The sequence below is a fragment of the Leptodactylus fuscus genome, chromosome 6 (assembly GCF_031893055.1).
Source record: "Leptodactylus fuscus isolate aLepFus1 chromosome 6, aLepFus1.hap2, whole genome shotgun sequence".
In the NCBI taxonomy this organism is placed as follows: domain Eukaryota; kingdom Metazoa; phylum Chordata; class Amphibia; order Anura; family Leptodactylidae; genus Leptodactylus; species Leptodactylus fuscus.
In genome coordinates, this window is record NC_134270.1 from 28,607,952 (window position 1) to 28,615,380 (window position 7,429).

The following is a 7,429-nucleotide window of genomic DNA, read 5'->3' on the forward strand; positions in this document are numbered from 1 at the left end:
GATTGGGAAACCCATTCTGATACTTTTATGGTCTTCTCTTGCTCTATCTTGGGTCCTAGTTGACTATCTATAGTGGAGAACTCATAAAAAATAGATTTTTCTTTTTTGTCCCTCACAACTTACATCCAGTGATCATGGGACTTTTATAACAAAAAAGGGGCTTGCTAATGTGGATGATCCCTTTAATACTCCTTTACCTTGCAGTATAATGACATGACATTTAGAGGGGTTGTCCAGGCACAATTTTTTTTTTATAACAGTTTATTTCATTGAAAATAACCAAAGATGTAATACTAATCCCCTACCACTCCCATGCCAACCAGTCCCAGTACCCGCACCAATTCACCCAACTCCAGTGACTGCATGTCGATACTGTGACCACTGGATGCAGTGCTGTCCTCACTGGTGACTTGTCGTCATTACAGCCAGTGATTGGATGCAGCGGTCACATGTTGTATCGACATTGCATTAATGAAGCAAAGTAAAAGAGAGGTTGGCATAGAATCTGGGAAGTACTGGCACAGGAGCTGTATAGTACAATTACAGCTAATGTAGGAGTACAATTACAGCTATAATGTGTCCATACACTGTCTGGTCATTATATGGACTTCTATTCTGCACACAGTAAGTAGAGGAGAATATACTCTACAACATGACTGTCTCTGATTAAGAAATAGTCCCAACACTGCGCAGGACATACATAGAGAAGTACTGACCTGTACTGAGGCGAATAAAGATCTTTGGTTCTTCTGTAAACAAATATGACAGAAGATAGCGTCCATCGTGTAGTTTACATTAGAGTCAATTGGAATAGACACAGACAGAGGAGGATGGATCTGTGTCCAGTACTAAGCGACACTTAATGTCCATTGCTCTTATCCTATGATGGATGACTGCAATGGACTGTAGTAACAGTAGTGTGACCATAGCCTAAGGTGGCAAAATATCCATTGGTCACATTGGTCTAGGACTAATTTCATATGTTATGTTTATAGATTAATATATTTTTATATAATAAGGTATGTTTTAGAGTAGTATGTTATGTAACCACATACAAAAGACTATGAAACCTACTATGATCCTTAAAAAGCCCTAAGGCGCACCTCCGGCTTATTTACTATAGATAGAAATCGATTCCTGGAATTCTACAGTTCTTTAAATCCGGTCTCATCTGACATGACAGTTTCTTGGTGACTTGTACATACTTGACATATTTCTTCTTTGACAACAAGTAGTAGTTCTTCCCCTTGTGACTGACATGAGCTCATCCCAGTATTCCCCGTTGCTCCCTTATTAAGTCTTGAGGTTACAGTCGAGGCTTCGGCTACACACTCGCCGTAACCCATTAACTCGCGCGTCTCCTCTCCGTGCTGATGGCGGCCGGCCGACTCACTACACCAATTTGTTGACATAACATCTAAAGTAGTTTGCTTTTAAGAGTCACCTTTATTCTGAACAGCCTTGTAAAGCGATTAGATTACAGGTTTATATTTCAGGTATTGTGGGAACTTGGTATTTTTTGTTATCATGGAAGGGTATTTTAGGTTTGGCAAATAGTTCATGTTTGACATAATCTTCACGGACGTTTGTGATCAGGGACTTCTATCATTACCCCCATATATCATGGCTTAATAAGTCTCCATACACCTATATGGTGGTCTCTCCCTAAGGAGTTACAATATCTCCTTAACCTGGTCTAGAAGCCTCTCACCTCTGCCAAGTCAGTCTTCTCTACGCCAGGCTGAAGAGATCCAAACAGATCGAAACAGCTGTCCTCAGCTGAGAGACCGACGTGTTAAAATCCCACATCATTGCAGCAAAGGACTCTGGGAAGATCGGGCATGATGTTAAAGGGAGCGCCCCCTAGTGGGCTGCATGACTGAGGCACTGTCTCCCTATAGTAACATCATGGGAGACAGATTTGCACATTCTTCCCATGATCCCTCACAGTGGAGCGCAAATGGCGTAAAAAGTGTCCACACACCTATATGGTGGTCTCTCCCTAAGGAGTTACAATATCCCCTTAACCTGGTCTAGAGGCCTCTCACCTTTGCCAAGTCAGTCTTCTCTACGCCAGGCTGAAGAGATCCAAACAGATCGAAACAGCTGTCCTCGGCTGAGAGACCGACGTGTTAAAATCCCACATCATTGCAGCAAAGGACTCTGGGAAGATCGGGCATGATGTTAAAGGGAGCGCCCCCTAGTGGGCTGCATGACTGAGGCACTGTTTCCCTATATTATCATCATGGGAGACAGATTTGCATATTCTTCCCATGATCCCTCACAGTGGAGCACAAATGGCTTAATAAGTCTCCACACACCTATATGGTGGTCTCTGCCTAAGGAGTGACAGTATCCCCTTACCCCATATAACGTGATTGTAAGACCCCTTGGACGTTTTAAAGCACGTCAAGGCTAATTTTGGAAGGAGCGACCAACGCTCTAATGTGTATGAGGGCCTCTATGGTCACGGTGGATTTCGGTGTCCAATCTTTTTGATTCCACACATGCATAATCAACTGAACCAAGCATGTATATGTATGGAGCAGATCAGACAAGCATTCAGCCATCAAAAGAGTATTGGTACCCCTAGTGACGTGCATACCCCCAACTACTCAGCATTGGGCACTGAACGCTTTCATGCTAATATGAACTAATGTAAGATGAATTTGTGGCGCCATGCCCCTTATTTGGCACATTTGCACCATCCACCCAGAGGTACCATCCATACGATGCCTGTTGAAGGACCCATAGTGTCATTATGCCTGCATTCATACACATTAAGGCAAATTTATTAAGCCTGGCGTATTGTATGCCAGTCTTAATAAACTCCACAACTGGTGCAGGGAAAGAAAGATTTATGAAGAGACTGTTGTATGGCTTTCCTGCATTAGAATAGAAATCTCCGCCAGTTAGGAATTGGTGTAGATTTCCATTATAACTTGCATGAAATATGATAAATCTGTCTGTGGGAAATTGGGGCTTGTGGTGCACATTTGGTGCAAGAAAACCAAACCTGCGTCTCAGTATCATCCCTCTAAGCCAGAAAACTGGTGTATAAGGAAATAGCCAAGCAGTGCTTCTGTATGCTCCCTTCCATATCTGTTTCCTTAAAAGGGTTATTCTTAGGATAGGCCATCAATATTAGATCTGTAAGGGTCCGACACCCAGGGCCCCTACATATCACTTGTACTATAGACTTCAGAGGGACAGCAGAGCAATAGCTACTCTCACCTGCACTGCCTCGGTACTGGTGATTTGCAGGGTCCAGGGTATCGGATCCCCACAGATATAATATTGAGGGTCTGTCCTAAGTATATCTTTCAATTGTACTGTAGAAAGTGGATAACACTGTTGGTTGAACAGTTATTCCCATTTTGGAAGTGATTTGCCAAGATGAGACTATAGTACCGACTGAATTTGACAATTTTTCCCTGGACTTCTGACCATGAGTCAGGAACAAGTTCCATGTCATCTTTATGTGATTCTTCTTGTGAAGACAGTATCCAAATGCCGCATTAGGGTATATACAGTATATATATATCAAAGTTGGGGGTCTGTTTCTTGGGACCCCCCTATATGAACCCGAATAGACACCTGCTGTATAATATCAATATCTGTTCGGGAGAATGTGAGCCGTGCTTGTATTACAAGGATAGCCATTCAGCTGAATGTACGCTACATAGAGTAATACTACATGACGGGCTGCCCACAATTTCCCTAGCAAAATCCGCTGTTTTCTGAGAATTGGCCCTAAGCGATCGGCTGAAACAAAATCTAAGAAAATTGTGAAGAGCCAGGAAGATGTCTCAAGTGTCCACCTTATAATCAATATCTCCATAAATAGGATATGAACCTGAATTAAACATGGCTACATCATGATGGACTCGTCATTCATAAGTATAAGATAACCCGATATAGATATAGATATACGTTATAGATATTGGCTGGTATTTATTGTATGTTCCCTTATAGTCATTTTAAGCTTTTCACTTGTATACAGTGTTTTATATCATATTCATTGGTATACGCATTATAGCATTTTCTCCTAGAGTGGGGACCCCACACATGCCTGCTGTTACAGACCCCGTACCCCTCCGGCCCATTCTGTGCACAATGACCTCCCATCTATCGATTAAAGTGACATGCCAACATTTTTTTTCTAAAGCTTTGAATGGTAGTCATTGCTGATGCTGTCACTCCGGTCTAGTACCTGTATCCAAGTCTAGTTCCTGTTTCTGCAAAACACGGCAGAGGTAATACTAAGACAGACAGCGAACATGCCCAGAGCCAAGGTAGCATCACCAACTGGACCATGGCACGGCAGGGAGAACCTTCTTTTAACCTCTCCATTCTAGTCTCAACCGTGTTATGAGCAGCAGTTGTTGCAATCTCCAGCACCTTAGAATGTGAGTAATGTCATCAAATGTCCTGGAGCCTGCACCAACTGCTGCTGATAACATGCATGAGACTAGAATGGAGAGGTTAATAGAAGGTTCTCCCTGCCGTGCCATGGTCCGGTTGGTGGTGCTACCTGTTAGCCGCTCGGTGTCCTGCGTATTTTCTCATATTTCTCTTCTGTTCTGTTGGCAACATCTACAGTAAGGTCATGGACATAAGAAGCAACAGTCTGGGGCCAACTTTTTTAAATAAATGTGACATCATCTATGATCAGTAGCATTTGCAATGATGGGTGGTGTTATCTTATATTGTAACCCTGCTTATGATACAGTCCTATGAAAAAGTTTGGGCACCCCTATTAATCTTAATCATTTTTAGTTCTAAATATTTTGGTATTTGCAACAGCCATTTCAGTTTGATATATCTAATAACTGATGGACACAGTAATATTTCAGGATTGAAATGAGGTTTATTGTACTAACAGAAAATGTGCAATATGCATTAAACCAAAATTTGACCGGTGCAAAAGTATGGGCACCTCAACAGAAAAGTGATATTAATATTTAGTAGATCCTCCTTTTGCAAAGATAACAGCCTCTAGTCGCTTCCTGTAGCTTTTAATCAGTTCCTGGATCCTGGATAAAGGTATTTTGGACAAACAATTCAAGTTCAGTTAAGTTAGATGGTCGCCGAGCATGGACAGCCCGCTTCAAATCATCCCACAGATGTTCAATGATATTCAGGTCTGGGGACTGGGATGGCCATTCCAGAACATTGTAATTGTTCCTCTGCATGAATGCCTGAGGATTTGGAGCGGTGTTTTGGATCATTGTCTTGCTGAAATATCCATCCCCGGCGTAACTTCAACTTCGTCACTGATTCTTGAACATTATTCTCAAGAATCTGCTGATACTGAGTGGAATCCATGCGACCCTCAACTTTAACAAGATTCCCGATGCCGGCATTGGCCACACAGCCCCAAAGCATGATGGAACCTCCACCAAATTTTACAGTGGGTAGCATGTGTTTTTCTTGGAATGCTGTTTCTTTTTGGACGCCATGCATAACGCCTTTTTTATAACCAAACAACTCAATTTTTTTTTCCAAAATGAAGCTGCCTTGTCCAAATGTGCTTTTTCATACCTCAGGCAACTCTATTTGTGGCGTACGTGCAGAAACGGCTTCTTTCTCATCACTCTCCCATACAGCTTCTATTTGTGCAAAGTGCGCTGTATAGTTGACCGATGCACAGTGACACCATCTGCAGCAAGATGATGCTGCAGCTCTTTGGAGGTGTCTGTGGATTGTCCTTGACTGTTCTCACCATTCTTCTTCTCTGCCTTTCTGATATTTTTCTTGGCCTGCCACTTCTGGGCTTAACAAGAACTGTCCCTGTGGTCTTCCATTTCCTTCTTATGTTCCTCACAGTGGAAACTGACAGGTTAAATCTCTGAGACAACTTTTTGTATCCTTCCCCTGAACAACTATGTTGAACAATCTTTGTTTTCAGATCATTTGAGAGTTGTTTTGAGTAGCCCATGATGCCACTCTTCAGAGGAGATTCAAATAGGAGAACAACTTGCAATTGGCCACCTTAAATACCTTTTCTTATGATTGGATACATCTGGTTATGAAGGTCAAAGCTCACTGAGGTTACAAAACCAATTTTGTGCTTCAGTAAGTCAGTAAAAAGTAGTTAGGGGAATTCAAATCAATAAAATGATAAGGGTGCCCATACTTTCGCATCGGTCAAATTTTGGTTTAATGCATATTACACATTTTCTGTTAGTACAATAAACCTCATTTCAATCCTGAAATATTACTGTGTCCATCAGTTATTAGATATATCAAACTGAAATGGCTGTTGCAAACACCAAAATATTTAGAACAAAAAATGATTAAGATTAATAGGGGTGCCCAAACTTTTTCATAGGACTGTATATATGAGGAAACTGCTGCAAAGAAAATCTCTACAGAATTGGCAAGTGTCGCACTATGATTAGGCTTGGTGGCCAGAGTAAAAATTGCATGTTACAGCTTATTTTTTACAATAAAAATAGTGACAAGGCATACTCTTTAAAGGGAGTCTGTTAGCAGTAAATTGGTTATAAACCTAAGCACGGTAGTTTGTAGAGATCATTCTACAGTTTCTATATGTTGTTTAGCAACAAAGCCCCATTTTTATGGAAATCGCCATTTTATTTATAGGTAAGTCAGAGGAAAAGTGCTTTGTCCGATAATCTAGAGCTGAGGAACTGAGATTAGGACTCAAGAATTCTAAAATAAGATATGTTTAACGTGACAACGTAGTTTACAAAATAGGTTATTTTCTGGCAACACATTCCCTTTAAGTAGGAGTTAACTCTTTCACTGACTAATGCTATAACTAAAAATGCAGTATATTGTACATTTAACCAATTGCCCGGTATTTTACTAACTTGCAATTGCTTCACTTGACCACCAGGGGCAGTGTTTCCACTATTAGAAAGTATATTGTTGCAACGTACAGTAATTGTGGAGAGCAGATATTAGCGGCACACACAGATGTACGGTATGGGACTATAGTAATCTATGGATCCGAACAGCATAGATTCCCTTACTGTATGGTCATGATTCACCAATAAAAAGCACATAAATAAAGGAAGGGAGGTTCTCTCAGCCCCAGTTCTCAGTATAGAAACAATTACAGCTAAGACGCACACCCTGGGTGTGAAGGCTTTGGCTAATATGTGTCACTGTCCTAAGTATGCTATTGACAGCTCCACTCTCTTCCTTGATGTACATTCTTGAGGAGAGCGGCATACTCGAGGCAGACATCCTGGAATTACTGTTACAAGGCCGGTATAGCATGCTGGGGCTTGTGGTTCTATAATTATAGGAGCGACTGTCATGTCATGTATATGACTAATCCGATCATATGGTTGGTGTTGACCTATTTTGTCACTGTATCCACAGGTCTGCACCTTCCACCTCCAGTAATGGTGTCCAGGAATGATGGGGCGATCAAGTGATCCGTATGATGCAGTCT